Consider the following 25,765-nt stretch of genomic DNA (forward strand, 5'->3'; position numbering starts at 1 on the left):
TTGCGTCTTCAGTCTAGCGATAGTGATGTTTGCTCATTTTTAATGCTATTACGAGCCACTTCGAGCTCAACCTGGTATTTTGGAAAAGCTAAATGCAAAACAGGAACAGTTAACAACAAACAGCAGAAACCATTCAACCCTGTCGAGCTGGGTCATGCAGCGAAAGCATTTCAGGACACAGAAAGATCACTGGCAGGGATGGAGGGAAGAACATTCAGAAAACAGACTTTTCCCCCTGCAGGTTGTTTGCAGGCCTGCTAAGCTTAATTTAGTCTCTCCAGCTGTTCCCCTACCAGCTTTGCTGTGCAAGAGCTCTCCATTTAGCTGGCCTCCTCTCGCTGCTTCAGCAGATAAATTGAAAGACCTGCCTGAAAGCAGTTCAGGCAGACACGGCAGCAGCCTGGCCTGCTTGAACCCAAACCAGTGTTCGAAATTAGCCAGGCGCCGGGCGCATTTTGCACCTGGTTATCAGTCACTTGCGACCGAGTGAAGGTGCCTGGATGCCAGGATGGAGCCTGACATCTCCACCACCTGGAGGTGCCTGCCTGGAGATCCTTGGATCTTGACTGTTTTCACACACTAATACCACAGCATTATTTATGCGTTATATTTTATCTGCACAATCAGAATCAATTTCAGGAACCAAAAATTCATTCTCAGTGCAGCCTGAGCAGGAGCAGTGAACAACGCTATAGTTAATTGTTATCGCTTGCTTTGCCTTGCCTTACCCCACCCCACTGCCCTGCTCACAGTTGTGAATAATATTATTGCGTTATGAATGGTACATGTCACCATTAAGAAAAAGAAGTCAGAATAAGTCAATACAGTGGTACCTCGGTTTACAAACTTTATCCGTTCCGGAAGTCTGTTCTTAAACCAAAACGGTTCATAAACCGAGGTGCACTTTCCCTAATGAGGCCTCCCACCGCCAGTGCCCTTCCACCGTTCGGATTCCATTCTTAGAACGAGGTAAAGTTCTCAAACCAAGACACTATTTCTGGTTTTGCGGAGTTTGTAAACCGAATCGTTCTTAAACCGGACTGTTCTTAAACCGAGGTACCACTGTCCCTGGATCAAGGGACTTTTCTTCTTTAAGTTCTCAAAGGCCTTAACCTAACTCAAGGTTGTCATCTGAACTAGACAGATGTTTTACTGATAATTAATCACAGTCAGTCCATCATTTGAAAAATAAGCCTTGAGAGCTGTCTTGCCCCAAAATGGCAACTAGACATTCCATTTTAGCGACTGTAACCTTGATTTACAGAGCCATTTGGCTCCAACTTATATATCTGAGTTTCTAACACTGACCCAAACTGGAAAACATTGTGATGAAAAGGAAATATATCCAAACTAAATTTGTCTTTCATAAACATGGCAAACAGTCATCCAGCGCCGGATCAGGTAAGACTGGGGAAAGCAGCGCATTTCTAATAAAAAATGAAAGAGATTTGAAATTAACCATTTAAAAATGGAAAAGCGCCAGCCATCTGCAAGCCTGTTCCTTTGAAAAATCTCAGGATTTCCTATGAAATAAATCGACACAGACTTAAAAAACAAAGAAAGAAACCTTGCATAATGAATTCACACATAAAAGCCAAGATGTGAAAGAGAGAGGAAGCCGTGATTAGCTGCAGCCCAGATCTCAGGGCACATGAGGAGCTTTGTGGTGATGCTTCAAAACATACCCCTGGTTCGAGATGATCGGGGGCGGGGGAATGAATAAGGGTGAAGGGGAAGCACCATATATGTGGCCTTCACACAGCTTCTCTGCAACGCAGCTTGTTTCGAGTCAACCATAGATGGTGAACCCAGAAATGAACTATCGCAGGATCAAAGTACAGAATTATTATTATGCACACGGGTGGTGGATGGGACGCGGGTGGCGCTGTGGGTTAAACCACAGAGCCTAGGGCTTGCCGATCAGAAGGTCAGCGGTTTGAATCCCCACGACGGGTTGCGCTCGGTCCCTGCTCCTGCCAACCTAGCAGTTTGAAAGCACGTCAGAGTACAAGTAGATAAACAGGTACTGCTCTGGCGGGAAGGTAAATGGCATTTCCGTGTGCTGCTCTGGTTTGCCAGAAGCGGCTCAGTCATGCTGGCCACATGACCCGGAAGCTGGACGCCGGCTCCCTCGGCCAATAAAGCGAGATGAGCGCCGCAACCCCAGAGCTGGCCACGACTGGACCTAATGGTCAGGGGTCCCTTAACCTTTACCTATTATGCACACAAGAACTTCGTGTGAACCACTGTCTCCACCCCAAAATTCAAGACATATATCACCTTTTCTGAAAACCTGCCACTCATTTGACAGGGCTTGGCGGACTGCATCCCAGGCCTGAAGGAGGAATTACGACTCAACCTCTGAAGGCATCCAAGGGCTGCAGCCAACGCTGCTCCACAACTTTCCAAATACTTTGTCCCTCCCCTAAGACCCCTTGACAGAAGTCCTCTCACTGATCTTTTCACGGAATGGTATCATTACGCTTCTCCCAGGCGTCCACCACACATTGCACATCTGTTTTTAATCAGCCAAACAGAAATATTTGTGATGGGAAAGCCGGCACATCGTGCAGGGGGGAAGTCAGAGATAAAGGCTTCCCTGTGACATTAACGAGCAGAGGCTGAAGCTTCACAGGCCTGGGCTTCCTCACATTCCTCAAGCGACTTCCTACCCAATTCTACAAAGATATACTTGACACCAAAGGATTCCAAAGTGCTCATTAATAATGAACATCACAACCCGTCAGAGCCACCCCCGACAGGAAAGTAAAAATTAAAAGGGTTTAAAGGCGTTATCTTGGCTCCCCTCGCCCACACAACTGTTTGCATATGGCAGGAATAAGCGAAACCGTGGCTCTCCAGATATTGTTGAACTATCATTCTCATTAGCCGGAGCCATTGGATGTGGTGGATGGGGGCTACTGGGAGTACAACAACACCTGGAGAGCCACCCCTGGTATTTGTCATTCCATGTTATGGTGGGGGGTGGGGTGGAAGAGGGGGTCAAAAGCAAGTCCTGAACAGAGATGCAATTCAATTTATGCATCTGTGGGCCTTACGAACTTGGGCAACTAGCCTGCCTGCTCTTGAGGTGGGATAGCTGAAGATGCCAGTGAATCCACAATGCCTTGCTGGTCCACTTGCCCTTAGGTTTGTTTAAGTCATATCTGCAAGATGTAAAAAAGGGAGACCTCGTTACCAGTGATGTTAAATTCTCGAGAATAATCTTTTGGAAAATATTCTCAAGAATATTCTCGATTAATGAGAATATTAGAGAATTTTCATTTAAAATAGAATATTCATTTTAAATATAACTTTAATGCACTGAAAATGGTATAATTAGTTAATATACATGTTTATTCATGGGTAAACTTGTTCAGATGGCGACCAAAAACTATGCAGATACTTCTATTCAATGGGGCAATGCAGTGAATTCACATTTTTTTATTTTTTGCACCAAACTTGAAATTGAAAATTCAACATTAATCACTAAGCCTGCCACTAACCGTATACTTACCATCAACTTTGAATTCTAATTATGTTGCCAACTGCCAATGGTGAATGACACAATGCCCAGTAATGTAACTGGATCAAAAAAAATCATTTTTCATTACTTAAACTGGCAATATCACAGTTTGACTTATTATTTACTAGATTTTTTTTAAATATGGGTTGTAAAACTGGTTCTTACATTAGAATTCTGGAGAATTTTCTAGCAGAGAATATTCTCACCTCACCTCACTACTCATTCCCATCCCTGCTTACAAGACTTTTCCTACCAGCTCGCTAGACCAGCTGCCTTCAACCTTTTCAAACGTTTTCAAACCTTTGAATGGTAGAAGAAGAAGAAGAGTTTGGATTTGATATCCCGCTTTATCAGTACCCGAAGGAGTCTCAAAGCGGCTAACATTCTCCTTTCCCTTCCTCCCCCACAACAAACACTCTGTGAGGCGAGTGGGGCTGAGAGACTTCAGAGAAGGGTGACTGGCCCAAGGTCACCCAGCAGCTGCAGGTGGAGGATCAGGGAATCGAACCCGATTCACCAGATTACGAGTCCACCACTCTGAACCACTACACCACACAGGCTCACCACACTGGTACTGGTGCTCCTGTTGCAACCCACCTGACCCAGTAGGGCAGCGGTTCTCAACCTGGGGGTCCCCAGATGTTGTTGGACTACAACTCCCATCATCCCTAGCTAGCAAGGCCAGAGCTCAGGGATGATGGGAGTAGCAGTCCAACTACATCTGGGGACCCACAGGTTGAGAACCGCTACAGTAGGGGGTTCAAACAGACCAGCTGAAGATTGTTAAACTATGGAACTTGCTTGCACAGGAGACAGTGATGGGCGCCAACCTAGATGGCTCTAAAAGATTGAGACAAATGATGAGGAGGGGTATTGATAGCTATTTGCCATGATGACTATGCTCTGCCTTCACAGTTCGAGCTTTCAAATAGCAATTGCTGGAAACCACAGGAAGGGAAAAAGCTCTTGTGCTCGGGTTCTGCTTTTGGGCTTACCATGAGCATTTTGTCAGCCACTGTGAGAACAGGATAATGGACTAGATGGGACATTGGTCTGATCCAGCCGGCTCTTCTGATGTAAGATCAGAGCTCTAGAAGAAATTATTGCTTCCCACAGTCCAGAACATGTCTGATATATCCTCAAATATAGTTCGAACTGAAATAGTGATTTGCACCCGGCTCCTTGTGAGCTTCAAGGTTCAGCAGGCTCTGCCCATTCAAGCCCACTGGCCTCAAATGCATTCCCAATGGGCCTCCTCTCTTACCAGCGGAAACTCATTCCCCTGTAACCAGATAAGAGTGTGCAAAGCGACCTATGAAATCCCTCACATCTGCTGCCAGGACTCTCTATTAGTCATATCTGAGAACTATCAGCCACTGCCAGAGTCTGGCTGCCAGCTTCCCTCAAGAGGCGCTGAAATATTCTGCCCCAGAGCTTTTGCCATCAGGACACCAGAGAGAGACCTCGGAAAAGCCAAGCTCAGAATGGGTCTGTGCCAAACTGGACTTCTGGACATCACTGGTCCAGCTAAATGCACTCACTTCCCTCCCTCTCAAAGAGTCAGGCACCTTCTGATTTTATTCCTCTTGCAGGGCAGGGGTCAGCAAACATTTTCAGCAGGGGGTCAGTCCACTGTCCCTCAGACCTTATGGGGAGCCGGACTCTATTTTTTTTTTGGGGGGGGGTGAACAAAATCCTATGCTCCACAAATAACCCAGAGATGCATTTTAAATAAAAGCACACATTCTGTCATGTAAAAACACCAGGCATCCCCCACAAATAACTCAGAGATGCATTTTAAATAAAAGCACACATTCTGCTCATGTAAAAACACGCTGATTCCCGGACCGTCCGCAGGCCAGATTTAGAAGGTGATTGGGCCTTAGTTTGCTTACCCATACTCTAGGTGTCAGGGGCTCAGGAGCAGAGGCACAGGGAAGAGAGGAGATGGAGAGCGAAGGGGAAGAATCCGAGGGGAGCGTAGGAGAAGAGGACAGTGGACTGAGGGATTCCATGAGCCTCTCCAGCGAATCAGAAGATTCACAGAAGGGGGCGCCAGTGGCCAGGGGTTCCCAAGGGGAACGCCCCAGGAGCAAGGGGGCAGCAGGGACTCCCAGAGCAGTAGCTGGAAATCAGGACCAGCTTCCCCACCAGAGCAGAGTGGGGGGGAAGAGTCCCAAGGATCGGGGCCAGTGCATTCCCCACCAGGGAGAGAAGATAAGGCAGGGCTGACCACGCCTCCATCAGAAAGTCGGACAACGGAGGAGAGGTCAGATCCGGCCAGTGTCCCGGAAGAGGGAAGCAGTGACAGAAGTAGTGTAACGGTCAGGAGGAAGGTCACTGGGTTGGCGCGAGAGGCAAGTTCAAATGTACAGGAGCGCGGGACAGCAGAGAATGAGGATTGGGAACCGGGTCCTAAAGCCCGCCGGAGGGAGGGGGAGGAGCTAAGCGACTCAGCGTCGGAAGAGTCCAGAAAGGGCAATGCCCCAGCGGGCAGGAGGACCCAGAGGAGGAGAGAGCAGCGTAAAAGGTGGAGCAGGGCTAGGATCTTAAACTGGTGTCATAGGGGAGGAGACTCAGACGGGACTTCGCCGATCTAGGGTTTAAGACGTAGGGCTGCACGCTGTGGCTTTGAAATGGAAACTGAACTTCAATAAAGACTTTTGTACATTACTACAGCCTAGCGTTGGTCCTCTGTGAGCTGGGACCTAGAGGCAGCTCTGACACTAGGGATTAGCATGCCCAAAAGGCAAATGGGTAGATGCAGGCATTAAACAAGGAGGGAGGGCAACAAGAGGTCTATCATCTCTCAGCACACACACACACACACGCCTCTGCATGGACTGCAGCTCTGAGAGATGCAGGAGGCTCCGGCCAATTGCAGTCAGCGCCTGAGCAGCCTTCAAAGGAAAGGGGGGCATAGGAGGGAGGCAGGGGGACCAGCAGGCATGCCAGGAATGCAGCGAGATCTGACACAGGCCTCTCCAGCTATCCCACCTCAAGAGCAGGCCAGCCGCTGCACTCTGGGGATCAGCGCTTCAGCAGTCACATGGCCTCCAGGACCAGTCTATGGCATTTTATAATAATTAATTAATTAATTAACAATAAATTTATACCCCACCCATCTGGCTGGGTTTCCCCAGCCATTCTGGGAGGCTTCCCACAAAATATTAAAATACAGTGGTACCTCAGGTTACATACGCTTCAGGTTACAGACTCTGCTAACCCAGAAATAGTACCTCGGGTTAAGAACTTTGCTTCAGGATGAGAACAGAAATTGTGCTCCAGCGGCACGGCAGCAGCAGGAAGCCCAATTAGCTAAAGTGGTGCTTCAGGTTAAGAACAGTTTCAGGTTAAGAACAGACCTCCAGAACGAATTGAGTACTTAACCCGAGGTACCACTGTACAATTGTCTGTTAAACATTAAAAACTTCCCAAAACAGGGCTGTCTTCAGATGTCTTCTATAAGTCTGGTAGTTGTTTTTCTCTTTGACATCTGGTGGGAGGGAGTTCCACAGAGCGAGTGCCACTACAGTGGTACCTCGGGTTACATACGCTTCAAGTTACATACGCTTCAGGTTACAGACTCCGCTAACCCAGAAATAGTTCCTCGGGTTAAGAACTTTGCTTCAGGATGAGAACAGAAATGGCGCTCCAGCAGTGCGGCGGCAGCAGGAGGCCCCATTAGCTAAAGTGGTGCTTCAGGTTAAGAACAGTTTCAGGTTAAGAACGGACTTCCGGAACGAATTAAGTACTTAACCCGAGGTACCGCTGTACTGTTGAATGGCCCTCTGCCTGGTTCCCTATAACTTGGCTTCATGCAGCAAGGAAACTACCAGAAGGCGGTTCTTTAGGGGGCTTGAGTGGGACAGAGCGCATCATTTAAAACATAGAATGCGATCCAGCTGTTTTGAGGCAGCATGGAAATGAAAACCCAACCCTGTGCCCTGGGTCAAGTCCCTCTCCCTCACTCGGCCACCCAAAATTTACCACTGGAGGTGACCATCTCACCTTGCCTTGTGGCAGGGATGCCTCTGGTGGAAACACCAGAATCAAAGCCTTCCCTGGGGCCACAGGAACTGGGAGGCAAGGTTGAGGCATTTGGAAAGGCCGTGCCAGCCCTCCACACACAAACGGCAGTGGTGCTATCAAGTTAGACAAGCCAGACAGGAAGTTGCATTGTACACAGTCAGGCCGCTGGTCCAGTTAAGTCTGCATTGTCTACACAGCACCTGGCATCAGCAGTCCAGGGTTTCAGACAGGAGCCTGACCCAGCCCTGCTGGAAAATGTTGAGGGTGGAAGCCGGGACCTTCTGCCAGTGAGCAATGGCCCAGGGAGGAATATTTGAAGACAAGGAAAATATGCAAGGAAAAGTCACTCTTCCCCCCCCCCCTTACAGGGGTTTACTGTTTTGCTTTGAATGGCCAAAGAGGTGGTCAGAAGGCTCCTTGTGGGGGCAAAGACGGTCTGAGTGGTGTCTGAATAGCAGACTTCCCTGTAGGAAGCCCATATAGGCCGCCCTGTGCACTCCCCAGAGGAAAGGGAACATGTGGATGTTTAAGGAATCACAATCCTCAGCAGATTCCTCCCACCACCTCCAGAAATCCCAGTTGCGATTGGCCTTTTAAAAGGGGGGGATATGTCCTTTCCCCATTTTGCACAACGCCCTCAGGTGCAGAACCATAAATGTCACAGGGCTTGTGGCGGCGGCAGCGCTTCCGCAAGCGATTACTATTTGGTGGTAATTAAGCTGCTAGTTGATTGAGCAAGACCCTTAATTAGCTCTTTACATCGTTACCAAAATTACAGCATATTTTCCCTGCTAAAAACACACACGTGGGATGGGAGGGAAGGACAGTTTGGTGGAACTCACAGCAATTGCTACTAATCTTCATTAGCGGGAAGCATACCCATTACTTAAAAAATATCTAAGTGAGTCTAAGGGGAAGGTTCTGCTGCTAAACAACAACTCCCTTTCCTCGCCTGTTGTTCATCTCAACCACGATGGCGCTGGGACAACCTCTCCACTAGAGAATGGCACCTCCCCACTACAGAAAATCTAGGAAGTTTCAGCTCTCCCCTATTTCCCTCTGTAAAGCAGGTGTCAATATCTATTTAAAAGATGCAGCCTAATACTTGAGCATCTTCTCTCGCCCCCTTCCCACAAAGCTCTGCAAGTCTCAGCCAACTCCTGTAGAATGACTTAGAGATCTGTAGGGAAATGGATGAATCTAATTGATTTACCAAGCTCTCTCTCTCTCTCTCTCTCTCTCTCTCTCTGTGTGTGTGTGTGTGTGTGTGTGTGTGTGTGTGTGTTTTGTGCTAGTTTAACTAAGATTCGTTTTATTAATCACAACCTTTCCTTTCTGTGACACATCATTCCATCTTGCTTGCTTCAGAGCCAGGAACTACGATACCAGCTATTTATAATGAGAATAATTTAAAACTAATTCCTACCCATTAAAGTAATTCCTGACAATTGCCTTGTCATTTTCACTCTAAATACTCCAAGTTCCCTCCTGCAAGGCTGGCTATGTCAGAAAGAGTCTGCCAGAGTTTGCTCATTGAAACATGTCCCCAACATTCAAAACCCTCATTACTTTTCAAAGCACAATGTAAACAAAGGAAGGGAAACACAGAAATGAGGCAACAACTGAACCATCTCAAGCACAGGAAAATTCCTAGGAACTCTGTGCACTCCAGCAGTGGATTAGCATGAAGCTGAGAGCGAGGAAGTTTCTGGAATTTCCAGAGACTTCCTAGATATCTGGATTAAGAGCAATAGGTGCAAAGAAGCAGCACTATTAGGACCACACACAATTCACAAGTTTATATTGTATATATAGTAAAAGCTCTGGTTTTCCCAGTAGTGATGTATGGAAGTGAAAGCTGGACCATCAAGAAGGCTGATCACCGAAGAATTGATGCTTTTGAATTCTGGTGCTGGAGGAGACTCTTGAGAGTCCCATGGACTGCAAGAAGATCAAACCTCTCCATTCTTAACGAAATCAGCCCTGAGTACTCACTGGAAGGACAGATCCTGAAGCCGAGGCTCCAAGACTTTGGCCACCTCATGAGAAGAGAAGACTCCCTGGAAAAGACCCTGGTGTTGGGAAAGATGGAGGGCACAAGGAGAAGGGGACGACAGAGGACGAGATGGTGGGACAGTGTTCTCGAAGCTACCAGCATGAGTTTGACCCAACTGCGGGAGGCAGTGGAAGACAGGAGTGCCTGGCGTGCTCTGGTCCAGGGGGTCACGAAGAGGCGGACACGACTAAACAACTAAACAACAACATATATCCCAATCTTCTCCTCTGATGAGCTCAAGGTGGCATACACAATTCTGCCCCATCTCATTTAATCCCCTGAAGCAGTGACTGCCCCAAGGTCACACCCAATGAGTGTCACGGCCGAATGGGGGGTGGATTTGAACCATGGTCTCCCAGGTCCTAGTCCAACCACTGCACCACACTGGCCCTCTGGTTCACTTGCATATGCAGCTCACTCATGTGTGAGGCTCTTGCCCTGGGCCTAACCATGAAGCCACACACCTGGAAGAGGTACCTTGCTTCGGCGATTGAGCCTCTGCTCTTCTCTTTCTCCACCGGACTCGAAAATTCCATTTAACAGGCTGACAGATTACACACCTCTCCCTGTCGGACTCCCATCAGCAAGAGGAGACAATCGTTGCATTCCACCCCGTGCCTGTATGCAGATAGCACCACGTAGGAGAATAAAGTTTCCCAAACACTTGTCTTTGGTTCTCTGGGGCAAAGCCAAGGAGAAAAGGCCAAGGATGTAGCAATGCTGGCAAGTTCACCATGGGTACGCAGACCTCTGTGGCAGGAACGTGAAAGGGGGGAGGGGAGGCAACTGGCGAGGTAAAATAAACGAGGAACCTGAAGATATATGCAGCAGACTAATCACATGAGAGGGGCGCTGTGGGTCCACTGTGCTGCTTGGGTTTGCCGATTGAAAGGTTGGCTGTTCAAATCCCTGCAACGGGGTGAGCTCCCGTTGTTTGGTCCCTGCTCCTGCCAACCTAGCAGTTCAAAAGCACGTCAAGGGCAAGTAGATAAACAGGTACCGCTCTGGCAGGAAGCTAAACGGTGTTTCCGTGCGCTGCTCTGGTTCGCCAGAAGCGGCTTAGTCCTGCTGGCCACATGACCCGGAAGCTGTACGCCGGCTCCCTCGGCCAATAAAGCGAGATGAGCGCCGCAACCCCAGAGTCGTTCACGACTAGACTTAACTGTCATGGATCCCTTTACCTTTACCTTTAATCACATGAGAGGGAGGTTTGAGCTTCCTTTTCTTCTGCAGTTCCTGGGCTTAAGTGTGCATCTCTCAGATGCTATTGGCTCGAAGGGCAGGAGTCCCCCCTCTGCAGCATTTTATTTCCAAGAGCAGCTTGCACAAGAGATGGTGCTTCAATCACTGGTGAAGTGGAGGAGGGGAAATGCAGAGAAGTGCAGATCCTTCTGGGCTTTTATCTTCAGCGGTTGCTGAACAACTCCAGGCACGCCTGGAAGAAGCGGACCATTTGGATCCCTTCCGGTCGGGATTCAGGCCTCATCATGGGACTGAAACTGCCTTGGGCGCACTGACTGATGATCTCCGGCGGGCTAGGGACAAAGGTGAGAGCTGTTTCCTAGTTCTGCTGGATCTCTCAGCGGCGTTTGATACCATAGACCATAACATCCTTCTGGACCGTCTTGAGGGGCTGGGAGCTGGGGGCACTGTCATACAGTGGTTCCGCTCCTTCATCCTGGGCCGTGTTCAGAAAGTGGTGGTGGGGGATGAGTGTTCAGACCCCTGGGCTCTCCCTTGTGGGGTGCCTCAGGGTTCTGTCCTCTCCCCCAGGCTTTTCAACATCTACATGCAGCCACTGGGAGAGATCATCAGGAGGTTTGGGCTGGGTGTTCATCAGTATGCAGATGATACCCAGCTCTACCTCTCTTTTAAATCAGAACCAGTGAAGGCGGTGAAGGTCCTGTGTGAGTGTCTGGAGGTGGTTGGAGGATGGATGGCGGCTAACAGGTTGAGGTTGAATCCTGACAAGACAGAAGTACTGTTTTGGGGGGACAGGAGGCGCGGTGTGGGGGACTCCCTGGTCCTGAATGGGGTAACTGTGCCCCTGAAGGACCAGGTGCGCAGCCTGGGAGTCATTTTGGACTCACAGCTGTCCATGGAGGCACTGGTCAAATCTGTGTCCAGGGTAGCTGTTTACCAGCTCCATCTGGTACGTAGGCTGAGACCCTATCTGCCTGCGGACTGTCTCGCCAGAGTGGTGCATGCTCTGGTTATCTCCCGCTTGGACTACTGCAATGCACTCTACGTGGGGCTCCCTTTGAAGGTGACCTGGAAACTACAAGTAATCCAGAATGCGGCAGCTAGACTGGTGACTGGGAGCGGCCGCCAAGACCATATAACACTGGTCTTGAAAGACCTACATTGGCTCCCAGTACGTTTCCGAGCACAATTCAAAGTGTTGGTGCTGACCTTGAAAGCCCTAAACGGCCTTGGTCCAGTATACCTGAAGGAGCGTCTCCCCCATCGTTCTGCCGGGACGCTGAGGTCCAGCGCCGAGGGCCTTCTGGCGGTTCCCTCATTGCGAGAAGCAAAGCTGCAGGGAACCAGGCAGAGGGCCTTCTCGGTAGTGGCGCCCGCCCTGTGGAACGCCCTTCCAGCAGATGTCAAAGTGATAAACAACTACCTGACATTCAGAAGACATCTTAAGGCAGTCCTGTTCAGGGAAGTTTTTAACGTGTGATATTTTACTGTATTTTTGGTTTCTATGGAAGCCGCCCAGAGTGGCTGGGGAGGCCCAGCCAGATGGGCGGGGTATAAATAATAAATTATTATTATTATTATTATTATTATTATTATTATTATTATTAGAGCAGGAGCAATGAACTCACCTGCACAAGCACTACAGTTACTGGGAAGCAAATAAAGAGATAATGAAACTTTCCAGTTTAATTGCACGACAGACAAATTAGCATAGAAGCAGCCTGAGAATGAAGACAACAATCACAAAGAGGTTGGATCCATTCCTTTTATCTGATGCAGCTCCTAACTTCACACCAGCATTTCAAACAGTAATAATTATTCGGAAGATGGTCTGCAATTCCAGTGAAAAGCTAGAGACCGAAATTCAGCTGGCTGAGTATCTTTTGTTAAAGCTCAAGGTGTTTTACAAGTTGACCCGATTCAGCCAGGAGTCAACACCTCTGAGATCAGTGGCGCTCCCTCCCAGGGAATCACGCTCAGGAATGCAGCTGTGCTGATTCTAATAAACTGGGCCTTCTGCTCAGTGCTCCTGCTCTGTGGGTGTCAGCAAAATAATAGATCAACACAGCTGTCTGCCTTTTTGGAATCTTCTTAAGGGAACGGAGGCTGCCCTGCGCTTCACCAATTATCAGAACACCACAGCTATTTCAAGGAGCCAACTCAAAGGGTTAAAGAACAACAAGGTGAGGAGTATGAGAAGGGTGGGATTATGGAAGTCTAAGACCCTGAGAGCTGGGGGTTCCTGCCCCCCTAATATCCTCTCTGCAGCAGCCCTAGTTCTGAAATCTCCCATTAAAGCCACATAAAGGGAGCAGGTGCCAGCAAAATGCAGAGGTTTTCTTCCTTGGAGGAGAGCAAAGCAGCACAAAGATATCCCCCCCCCCCAATGCGGGTGCACAAATGCTGCTGCTGAGCTGTGTTTGGGACTTACGCAGCAGCCTGCCTCACTGGGCCCATACAAGAGAATTAGCTATCTGGGATTAGCCAAATCAGCAAAGCGTTCAGAAATTGCCTCTCTTTTCTTTCCTGAATGAGTGTGTTCCCATTAAGCCTGGAGAGAAAAGGAGGGGGGGGGATGGATGGAGGAAGAAGAGCACAGTTAAAGCAGCACACTTCCATCTTAACAATTATGGAAACCTTGGAGAAAAGCAAGGCCCAAATCCTGAGCAAAGCCTTGCGCAAGCTGGGAGAACTGCCGGGAGATATCGGCTGCACAAGGACGATGCATAGCGGTTGTTTTTTAAAAGCAGACTGCCTGACTCCACTTTGCAAATTCCTCCATGCCAGAGAAAATCTGCTTTTATTAAGAGACGCAGGTGCAGTTGAACTCGAGGGCAAGAGGCAAGGTTGGGTAGCCAGAAAATTTCTTGCACAACAGCAACAAAAAAGTCATTCACGGTAGAAATGGGCAAGCCATTAACATTCCAGTGCTGCCCACACCATTGCGGGGCGGGTGGAGAGAGAGAGTCAGCAATGAGACCTTGGATTTGGGGGATCCATTCACAAAACCGCCTGATCCCCAATTGGCTTCAAGACCTACAGCATCTAGAAGACGAGGCTAGGGGTATGTAATCTATACAGTTCATTTAGTTAACTTAATAATATTTTCCTACCGCTTACCATTAGAAGAGAATTCTCAAAATGCATCCCAGCAGATCACAGAGCTCAAACCTGGCTGCCATGCTACTAGAGCCCGGCACTGACTCAGTGCCATAATGGATGCTCAGAAGAGACCTTCGAAATGCCCTGGAAGAGGAACCCCAACAAACCAGGCTAGAGAAGATCAGAGACGCACTAACAGGCAAAACTGGAGGCAGCGGACAAGTTCGCTGAGCAGGGGGGCAGAGCCCCACCACCACCCTGAAAGCCCATGGAAGATAAATTACTCAAGAGTGTCAAAGGATAACTAGGCTCCCACCTGTAATACAGATCCGTTAGTTATGTGGGGGTGGGGCTTGGTCTGGCGATCAGAGCTTGCACAAGCACGTCCAGCCTCAGTCTGCCTTGAGGTTTTACAAGCCATGTATGGACACTATCTGATTTTCAGGCTGCTTATTTGCTCCAGGATGTAATCTAATATGCAGGTTTTGAGCTTTGAAGTCCTAAATGGTTGGGGTCCTGAGTACCTTAGGAAGCACCTGCTCCCATACATCCAGCCCCGTTCTCTCAGATTGACAGAAGATACATTTGGGGTGGCTGGAAGAAGCAGGGGCTCAACATATACAGTCGTGGTGCGACTCCATCTGCAGAGCCTGCTTCCCCAGGAAATCTTTCCTTGTTGTCCGTTCAACAGCTGGCAAAAACATTTCTTCTTTTTCAAGAATTCCTTCTGGCTGACTGTGCCCTGTTCATAACTGCTGCTGCTGCTGCTTCATATATCTGTCTTTGGCTTTTAGGATTATGTTGGTGTTTTGTGAATTTTTTATTACTGCTTTATTTCATTGCCATGTTGCATGTCACTCCAAGTGCCGTTCTGGCAGAAAATGCAGCTTTAAATTGTTGGAAGTACAGGGATACCAACAGACAATCTCTAATGGATTCTCAGAGTACTTCCATTTTTAATCAATTCGGAGTTCGCTGCCTTAAAACTGCAGCCAGGCTACGCTTTTCTCCTGCAGTGTTAAGACAACAGGCTCCCCATCTGTCTTGTGTCTACTTCCCCTGCCCAATTATCACATTTCCACATGTCAGGCTATTTGCATCTGCAAGTCACCAAAGTAATGCCATTCAAGTTCAACATCACTCTAATTACATATATATATATATATATATATATATATATATATATATATATATATGAGCTAAAATTATTCCTAGACACCAGAAGTGGCTTTTTAAGGTGGTAGAATTAAACTTAGGCACCTTGCAGCACAAGCCTTAAAAAAAAATAGTTAAAGCTTCTAGGTATCAGATTTTGAGATGCCTGGCTGCCCATACCACCACATTATCAATATGCATCCATGAAATTGTGAATAGCACAAAGGGCACAGGCAAGAGGCTTCCACCCTATCCAGTCTATGAAAACATCAAACTGTACACTGAACAGATGGGAGACTCCCCCCCCCCCCCGAGCAGAGATGTTCAAAGAGACAGTCTTCCATATGTTCTTCAGGCACTCAAAATTAGAGCATAAGGCTCTGCAAAATAACGAGACTTCCAACTCAGATGTAAAAATATCTCTTCCTCCTCCTCCCCCCCGTCTCTTCCTTTCCACTCAAAACCATGAAATTTTTCATTTGAAAGAAGACCAAAATCAAGTAGCAAGGTTTCAACACGAAGACTTTTTTAAAAAAGCAGACCTTTTTTTACATACAGGCTGCACTTGGTTACACCTACATTGGCTCCCAGTACGTTTCCGAGCACAATTCAAAGTGTTGGTGCTGACCTTGAAAGCCCTAAACAGCATCAGCCCAGTATACCTGAAGGAGCGCCTCCACCCCCAACGTTCTGCCTGGACACTGAGGTCCAGCGCCAAGGGCCTTCTGGCAGTTCCCTCCCTGCGAGAAGCGAAGTTACAGGGAATCAGGCAGAGGGTCTTCTCGGTAGTGGCTCCCGCCCCCCCAGCAGATGTCAAAGAAATAAACAACTATCTGACATTTAGAGGACATCTGAAGGATCATAGGGCGGTTTACAGTACAAAACCACAAAAATACACAGCAACAAACCAAACAATGTCCCCCTTGATAATCACAGGTGCCAGGTAAGCGATGCCCCGGGGTCAAATTTTAGATCGTAAGCATCTCAGGGCAGGGACCTTTTCTTCTTGGGCTCCCCACAACAATAAGCTATACATATAACAGTTGAAAATATTAAGTACAATTTTACACACAGAATTCATTAAGAGGGAAGCAAATGCTTCTGTTTTTAAAAAATTAGATAAATTCATGGAGCAGGGGTCTCATCTACACCTAGTCAAGCATCATGTTACCCACAGTGGCCAACCAGATCCCTGTGGTAAGTAAGGTCTGAGAGCAACCTCAGCTCTTCCCACTTGGGATTCCCATCAAATGGGATTCAGAACCCTCCTACTCCTGGTGGTGGAGGCAGAACACAGCCATCGCGGCTCACACCCGCCGATAGCCTTATCCTCCAGAAACTGGTCTAAACCCCTTTTAAAGCCATCCAACTTTCTGGCTGTCACCACACCTTGTGGCAGAAGATTCCATGTTTTTAACGTTCAGCTTCCTCATCAGATGGTCCTGGGCTCTGGTACTATGAGACATAGGAAAACTTCCTTTTCCACTAGACCATGCGTTATTTTATCATGTCCTTTATCACTTTTCCTCCCCACAAACTAAAAGACCCCCAACATTGGCACCTTATTTCCATGGGGAGGGGCTCCACCCCCTGTGACAACAAAGGAGACGCTCCTCATACAGAGGCAATATACCACAGAATATACCACTTGCTTGTAAGTTTCTAGCCGGCTACTGCTAGGAGTTGGAAAGGTGGAGTAGACTGAACCATATTCTGATCAAGAATAGGCAAGGGGTTTGGTTCTGAAGTTACTCACTCGTAAGAACAAGCAGTGAAGCTCAAGCAGAATTTTTCATTCAGATCTTCATGGCCAATGCAAGCAGCATCTTTTAAAGAGAGGACATTGGGAGATTTGGGGAAATGCAGTAGTACAGCAGGGAGTCTGAATGACCAGAACTTTGGGGTAATACTAGACAGGACCACCTTGTTCATGGCCAGGCCCCTCTCCTCCCACTGCCTACAAGCAGTCCGCTTCCTGAACTCAACAACGATGCTTCCGGAGTCTTATTTCCACAAGTCTTTTTATCCCCAGCCAGAGTTGTAAGAGGCAAAGAACAATATATTTATTCATCCAGCAGGTTTGTTCCGTTATCAGAAGTTGAGCATTTTCTTTAAAATGTTGCTGGGATTAGTTAATGTTTTCGCTGGCAAGAGAAAGCTGCTTCTTGGCTAGCTTTCAGGCCTTGTTTGGTGCTTCGTATTGAAAGCATTCTTTCGCGTTGCCAGAGTCAATCACATCTCTTCCCCCTCCAACCTTGCAGCTGGGGGTTTCCAGCAAACGGCAATTTGTAGATACCCAGTAAGAATCACAGCTCACCCCCGGGGCTCTTTTGCCCCAGGGTTCATTAGACCCTGAGAATTCTAGTTCTAATCTTGTTTAAAGCAGCAAGTTTCTAGCCCTCACCATCTGTAGAGAGGCAACTCCAACGGCAAACATTTCAAAACCAAATAATTCTCCCTCCCCCTCATGAAGAATTTGCAATTGTGTCACATGCCTGAGGGACTATTGCCAGGTTTACAAATGGTTTCGTCTTCAGTTTCCCTGGGTTCTCCTTTGGTTGCTTCCTTGCTGAGAGATCCTCTCCTCCTTTGAAGTGGTTCCAAGCTAGTTATTATACACAACAGTGTCAGCTTGCCAGAAGGGGCCAAGAGCTACAGATCTGCTTTTTGCATCAGAGGGTTTGTCAATTCTGTGAAACATTTTGGGAGTGCTTTTGTATTTCTTCCATGATCAGTTATTATCATAGGGCACAACCCCCTGCAACAAACCTCTCTTTTGGTTGGCATGTCCAAGGGGTAAAAGAGGTTAAAATGAGCTGGAAGACAATCAACTCCTGGCAAGACTAGACTCGCTTTTACTACAGACCTAGACAAACACAATTTTGAGTCATCCATCTCATATATATCATGGGACAATCAGTATCAGCCTCAGTTCTACTGGTGGATAGAAATCAGTTTCGTAGAGAAACCCAGTGACCTTGTGAAGAAAGAGCTACAATACACAGCACTCAGTCAAGCTACACGACTGGGACACCCTGGGAGGCCTTACTGGTGCAGGCAGGCAGTTGTTCCCCCAATTAACTGGAGATAGCATTTGATCCATGACTGGGTGACAAACCTGCAGAAATGCATCTGATAAGAAGCTATGTGAACACACAGGCCGCCTCTTTATTCTGAGCAAGGGTTTATTGGGAGCAGATTTCTTCCATCACTTGCTCGGCTCACCAGGTCCAAGAGATTCCGTGATAGATATTAGCAGTTAGTGTAGCAGCTAGCACAGAGCTTGGATCAGGAAAACCCCAAATCAGACTCCTCTTAAGCTGCCAGACAGAGAGGGTGGCCCTGGGCAAGTGACACTCTCTTGGCTAATCTATGTCACACTGTTGCTGCCAGGTTAAAACACCCCTTTTGAGCTGTTCTGAAAAACAAAGATACAAATATTGATTGCACACTGCTGACAAGTTACATTTCGGACACTTAGCCCATGGGGGAGATAAGGATTTGGCCCTTGGGCTGGATCCTATTTCCCCAAGTCTGTTTCTCAAGTTACATTTCTGTAACCATAAGAGCTAGAATTAAAACAATATACAGTGGTACCTCGGGATGCGAACGGGATCCGTTCCGGAGCCCCGTTCACGTCTTGAATGGAACGTAAGACATGACAGCACGCCTGCGCATGTCGCGTTTTGCCGCTTCTGCGCTCCGTTACTTCCGGGTTGCCGCGGAGCGCAAACCGAAAGCGCTCAACCTGAAGCACATTCAACCCGAGGTATGACTGTACTGCTGTATGGAGTGTCCCTATTGAGGGCCCTAGCCAGCTATGCCCTGCTCCAGGATACTCCATTCCCTCACCTCTAAGCAGTGAGCCAGCATCTCATGGCATTGAATACGCTCAGATCTTAATGGCTCTTTTGCCTCCTCTCCCTGCCCTTCATGTATTCCAAAGCCTTCTGGTACCTCCTTCTTTTGCATGGATGGTGCCATGTTGGACACACAAGAACCAGCACTCAGAGATCTGAGTTTGCTATTATTGCATTATGTTACAGTAATGGATTCTCCAGGTGCCTAGGAACCGCATACAAACACTTGAAGAAATGAATGTGGCTTGTGGGCTGCTGTAGGAAGTGCAAATCCTAAACAACCAAAAGAGGAATCTCTCCACTTCAAAGGGGGGGAAAAAGCTTTTGCAGATGATACAGGAACACCCCCATCCCAAACCAAATTAGCTCTGTCACAAGCCAAAAGATTAGATAAGGACCTCCTGCATTCGCTGCACTCCCAGCCTGGAAATTTTACAACGGCTGCCCTGCAACTGTGGAACATCCCCAGGGCTGCACATTTGGCAAAGAGAAGCCTGATTGCTGGTGTCTGTAACTAAAACAACACAGCAGCACACTCGCTCTGAGTGTTGCTGCAGAGCTTTGATCGTCACACCAGATGTATTAATTGCCCTTCCTAAGTGAATTACAAGCCAGTGCTCTGTCCATTTGGACGAGATGTATCAATCAGAAGAAGCAACTCTGCCAAGAGAAAAGCCTCCGGAAGCACGTCCACCAATCAATATGCTTTTAGAGAAAGGCGATACTTTTCAAGCACATCCACCAAAGGGGACTGGTCGGCACCCTCCTGCATAAACAGAAATGTCTCTGGGTGGGCAGAGGCCAAGGCTTGCTCTTCACTTTTAAATTTTCACTTGCATTTCACTTCCCAGCAATTAAGAGGCATTTCCACTCTAGCTAATTGAAGGAGATTTAGAAATCGCCTGTTGGAGGCATCTGCTCAATGGACGATAGGAAAAAGGGGTCAGTTCATGTAAGCTCCATCCCAAGAGATTACAGGCACTCTGGCGGAAGTGACCCCCGGGATTCCACCCCTTCCAATGAAACGAGCGAAGAAGTGTTATGGATAAGGCAAGAAGCTGTGCTGCAATGCCACAGCCCAAACTGGCATTCCTTTCCCCGCCCCCCCCCAACCGACCAACCTTCAGGCTATGATGGGCTCTCCAAACACCACTCTGGCTAATTCATGGGTAGGCAAGCTAAGGCCCGGGGGCAGGATCCGGCCCAATCGCCTTCTAAATCCGGCCCATGGACGGTCCAAGAATCAGTGTGTTTTTACATGAGTAGAATGTGTGCTTTTATTTAAAATGCATCTCTGGGTTATTTGTGGGGCCTGCCTGGTGTTTTTACATGAGTAGAATGTGTGCTTTTATTTAAAATGCATCTCTGGGTTATTTGAGGGGCATAGGAATTCATTGTTGTTTTTTCTTCAAAATATAGTCTGGCCCCGCACAAAGTCTGAGGGACAGTGGACCGGCCCCCTGCTGAAAAAGTCGCTGACCCCTGGGCTAGTTGATACATTCACTCAATTTGGATACGCAGCTCATAATAACCACAGGCAGCTTTTTGGACAGTAGTTATTTGTCTCCGTTGACAAGGGTTTCTGTCACAGGACAGCCTTTGAAACGGCAGAAGGCCAATCCTGCCAAGTAGCAGATGGGTGTTTTACCATTTTCAGCGGCGGAAAACTGTTGGCACATTATTTCAGGCTCAATAAATACAGACTGATCATTTCCGTGAGTGCAAAACATATGCTGTTTATGGAATAAAGAATGAGGGAGAATCTGGAACGTGCCAAACTCTTATAAGCCACACGGCACGCTTCCTTGCTCCTGCCCCCTTGACCCTTCATGCCCACACTACTTCATAAACCTGCTCCCATTATTTCTTCAGATGCATAGCCTGTTCTGTCACAAAGGTCTAATGGCAAGAAACTAGAGAAAGACAGTGTGGTCTAGTTCAGTGTTTCCCAACCTTGTGCCTCCAGCTGTTTTTGAACTACAACTCCCATCATCCCTGACTAGCAAGACCAGTGGCAAGGGATGATGGGAATTGTAGTCCAAAAACAGCTGGAGGCACAAGGTTAGGAAACACTGGTCTACTTGACAAGAGTGCTGGTCTGGGACCTGGGAGGCCAGGGTTCAAATATCCCATTCAACCACGAAGCTCACTTGGTGATCTTGAAGGCCAGTCACTGCCTCTCAGCCTAACCTACCTCACAGGGTTGTTGTGGGGGTTGAAGGGGGAGGGGGAGAACAATGTACACCACTTAGAGCCCCTTGGAGAAAATTCACCCCAAGTCAACCCATAATAAGAGAGTTTCATAACTGAGGGGGGAGGGGGGAGACAGAAGACAGTCATTGTGACTTGTCCACCCTTAGGCCACCCCAAGCAGCCCCCGCTTCATCTCCCCTCTAACAGCTATTGCAGCCATCCCTACAATATTCTGTGTTTGGGTTGTGGGGGCATTGTTTTGTCTGTCATTACGTTGTGTGTTTTTGTGTTTTTTGTATTGTAAACCATCCTGCGACCCGTCAGATGAAGGGTGGTATTGAAATTAAAAAAAGAAAAAGAGACCCCTTTCCCTATAGGGAGCAGCTCATGTGTTAAGGTCCGCAGCCGAGATTGCCAGAGGTTGGGTTGGCACGGGGCAAGGACTTTTTAGCTGCAGCACTGTGCCTGGACAACACCTCTCCACACTCGCAGGTGTGTGGTGTGGCCCCTTCACTGCAGGCCTGTCATCAAGACAATGTCCTCTTCTTTTTTAGGATGGCCCTTGGGGCCTTGCCTCCTGCCTCTCCCAGGCCCCCCTAATACATATTGATGACGAAATGGCTTCACTGCAGTTCCTTCTTTCCCATTGCATTTTATCGTTTTATGAACATGGGCTTCACATTCAGCTTCAGCTGGAAAAGGCAGCTAACGAATGCCACAAACGAGTCAGTAGAACCCATCCCCCCAGGATCCCCCACTGCACCCTCTTTCTCCGCCAAGGACAACCCCCCCACTGAATTCCAACCCACCCAACACACACATTCTGCTGCTTCTCACAAATCCCACCCCAGCCCCTTAGTACCCCCTCAAACCCCGCTGCCCTTCCACTCCCCAGAAAGAACCAGTGCTGGTTTAGTGGTTAGAGCGTCAGACCTGGGAGAGACCAGGGTTCAAATCCCACCCCCCCAGCCATGAAGCTCACGGGGGGGGGGATGACCTTGGGGAGACCCATCAGCCTATTCTCCTCCCATCCTACCTTGGAGGGTTACTGTGAGGATAAAATAGGGGGTGGGGGAGCAGAGAGCTACATATCCCACCCGAAGCAGAGGGTGGGATGCAAATGGCTGCTACTATTATGACTGCATTTCTTACCAATCCTTTACCTACACTGGGTGCATGGCTTAGCTAAGACCTGGAAGACTAGGGTTCAAATCCCCACCCAGCCATGAAGCTCACGGGGGGGGGGGGCCATCCGCTTACCCTCCTCCCATCCTACCTCGGAGGGTTATTGTGAGGATAAAATGGCGGGGGGGCAACTTGAGCTCCTGGGACCAGAGGGTGGGATGCAAATGGCTGCTACTATTGTGAATGCATTTCTTACCTGTCCTTTACCTTACCTGTCCTTAACCTGGTGCATGGCTCAGCTAAGACCTGGGAGAGACCAGGGTTCAAATCCTGACCCAGCCATGAAGCTCACCGGGGGGGGGCAGGGTTTTTGACCTGGGGGGGCCCCCGCTTACCTGTCCTTTACCTACACAGGGTGCATGGCGTAGATAAGACCTGGGGGTTGGTGGGGGGGGGAGAGACCAGGGTTCAAATCCTGACCCAGCCATGAAGCTCACTGGGGGGGCCAAGGTTTTTGACCTGGGGGGGGCCGCTTACCTGTCCTTTACCTACACAGGGTGCATGGCGTAGATAAGACCTGGGGGTCGGTGGGGGGGGAGGGACCAGGGTTCAAATCCTGACCCAGCCATGAAGCTCACCGGGGGGGGCAGGGTTTTTGACCTGGGGGGGCCCCCGCTTACCTGTCCTTTACCTACACAGGGTGCATGGCGTAGATAAGACCTGGGGGTCGGTGGGGGGGGAGGGACCAGGGTTCAAATCCTGACCCAGCCATGAAGCTCACTGGGGGGGGGCAAGGTTTTTGACCTTGGGGGGCCCCCGCTTACCTGTCCTTTACCTACACAGGCTGCATGGCGTAGATAAGACCTGGGGGTCGGAGGGGGGAGAGACCAGGGTTCAAATCCTGACCCAGCCATGAAGCTCACCGGGGGGGGGGGCAGGGTTTTTGACCTGGGGGGGCCCCCGCTTACCTGTCCTTTACCTACACAGGGTGCATAGCGTAGATAAGACCTGGGGGTCGGTGGGGGGGGAGAGACCAGGGTTCAAATCCTGACCCAGCCATGAAGCTCAATGGGGGGGGCAAGGTTTTTGACCTTGGGGGGCCCCCGCTTACCTGTCCTTTACCTACACAGGGTGCATGGCGTAGATAAGACCTGGGGGTCGGAGGGGGGAGAGACCAGGGTTCAAATCCTGACCCAGCCATGAAGCTCACTGGGGGGGCAAGGTTTTTGACCTGGGGGGGCCCCGCTTACCTGTCCTTTACCTACACAGGGTGCATGGCGTAGATAAGACCTGGGGGTCGGTGGGGGGGGGGGAGAGACCAGGGTTCAAATCCTGACCCAGCCATGAAGCTCACCGGGGGGGGGCAAGGTTTTTGACCTGGGGGGGGCCCGCTTACCTGTCCTTTACCTACACAGGGTGCATGGCGTAGATAAGACCTGGGGGGGGGGAAAGACCAGGGTTCAAATCAAGACCCAGCCATGAAGCTCACCGGGGGGGGGCAAGGTTTTTGACCTGGGGGGGCCCCCGCTTACCTGTCCTTTACCTACACAGGGTGCATGGCGTAGATAAGACCTGGGGGTCGGTGGGGGGGGGAGAGACCAGGGTTCAAATCCTGACCCAGCCATGAAGCTCACCGGGGTGGGGGGGGGGCAAGGTTTTTGACCTGGGGGGGCCCGCTTACCTGTCCTTTACCTACACAGGGTGCATGGCGTAGATAAGACCTGGGGGTCGGAGGGGGGAGAGACCAGGGTTCAAATCCCGACCCAGCCATGAAGCTCACCGGGGGGGGCAGGGTTTCTGACCTTGGGGGGCCCCCGCTTACCTGTCCTTTACCTACACAGGGTGCATGGCGTAGATAAGACCTGGGGGGGGGGAAGAGACCAGGGTTCAAATCCTGACCCTTCCCCACTTCAGCCCTGGCGCCCCCTCCCTCACTCACTCACTCACTGGCCTACCTCGCAGGGAGGATAAAAACGGGGAGGAGGATTTGAACCCCGTCCCGGTGGGGGGGGCGAGAAGAGAGGGGGCCAAGGCGGGATATGAACAGGGGAAATATCGATAAATGAACCCCGCCAACCACAACCCCGCAAGGTGGGCCCCCCCCCGAGAAAACTCTCCCCCCCCACCCGCTTCCAATTCCGCGCCCCGTCCCCGCTGCCTGCCTTCGCTCTCCTCGCCGCCTCCCGGTTCCTCTCAGGGACCCCCTCGCCGCGCCGCCGCCATCTTGGGAGCCGGCCCAGCCGAAACCAGGCAACATCCGGGCACAAGCCCGCTCTCCCGCCGTCGCCACGGCAACAGCCGCCACGCCCCCTCCCCGCCGCACAGCCGGGGGAGGCTTCCGATTGGCGGCGCTCCTCAGGGGGGGCGGCGTCGCCCAGCAGCGCGGGGGAGCGAGGGGAGGGGAGGAGCCCGCACGCCTATTGGCTGCCTCAAGGAATGATTGACGGGGAGAGGAGAAGGGAGGGGTGGGAGGAAAATCACCCTAACTGTATATACATTGATATTATCATTATTGTTGTTGTTGTTGTTATTCACATCGATAATACTGATTTAAAATCCGGTAATATGAAATAATTGTGAATATATTAATATGACCCTTGTAATTAATCCAATTATTAATCTATGTAATGATTAGTATAAAATAATGATACTCCTGAATACATTAATGTAATTAACCTAATCACGCATATCGACGGTATTAACACTGATAACTGTAAGCATAAAATAATTATAACCAAATATATTAGTGCAAGTGTAACTAAATATATTAGTGCAACTAAATATATTAGTGTAATTATCCTAAACGTGCATATTGATAGTTTTAATTTTGATCATGGTAAGTATAAAATAATTATAACTGTAAACACATTAACATGAACTACTAGTAGCAATGGCATTGATTTTATCAAAACCATCGTATAAAAGTTATTATCACTGAAAACACATTAACGATTAATCTGATTTTCAAGATTAATGGTATTAATTTTAATAATCATCCTGACCGTTTTGTTTTTGTTTTTCTAAATTCATACTTTAGGGCAGGCAAGCTTTCCTCTGGGGTGCTGCTTTGCTCCCTGTATTTATCATCCTGGCTGCATGGGGATTCGAACCCTTGTCTCTCCAGGGCCTAGCCCATACCTTTCTGCAAATAAGTCCTGTTTTGCAATTAAACGAACGCAGAGCTGTTTTTTGGGTGGGAGGATGAAATGAGCCTGGCATGTTAATTTGTAAGAAAACGTGGAAATTTAAAGTCCTGTTCAGTCCTCCTAAATTTGGGACTCCGTTGCAGAGCAAGGGTTCCCCCTCGTGGGCAGTGCAGCAAAAGCCAAATAGAGGAATGTAGGAAACTGCTCCATCTAGTTCAGTATTGTCTACACTGACTGGCAGTGTCTCTCCAAGCTTTCAGGGCATAGCTGTCAACTTACAGATTTGAAAATAAGGGACCAGCAGCCTCAAAAATAAGGGATCAGCAGCCAAAATAAGGGATTTTGGCTAAGCTTATACAGAAATCCG

General features: G+C 48.9%; 1 protein-coding gene and 1 long non-coding RNA gene across 7 annotated transcripts in view; one reads left to right on the top strand and one right to left on the bottom strand.

Annotated features, from left to right (window-relative positions):
• Positions 1-22,669, bottom strand: part of PAK4 (p21 (RAC1) activated kinase 4) — an 85,043-nt gene extending 62,374 nt beyond the window's left edge. For 2 of the 3 annotated variants that reach the window (XM_079985389.1, XM_079985386.1), the window contains exon 1: positions 3,064-3,167. The gene's annotated coding sequence lies outside the window, so the exon portion shown is untranslated. Of the gene's footprint in view, positions 1-3,063; positions 3,168-22,647 lie in introns of those variants that run through there. The other variant, XM_079985388.1, reaches the window with a different exon arrangement.
• LOC307221386 overlaps positions 1-25,765 on the top strand; it is a 225,939-nt gene that overhangs the window by 175,541 nt on the left and 24,633 nt on the right. The window lies entirely within an intron of this gene.

This window comes from Podarcis cretensis (assembly GCF_951804945.1).
Source record: "Podarcis cretensis genome assembly, chromosome: 8".
Lineage (NCBI taxonomy): Eukaryota > Metazoa > Chordata > Lepidosauria > Squamata > Lacertidae > Podarcis > Podarcis cretensis.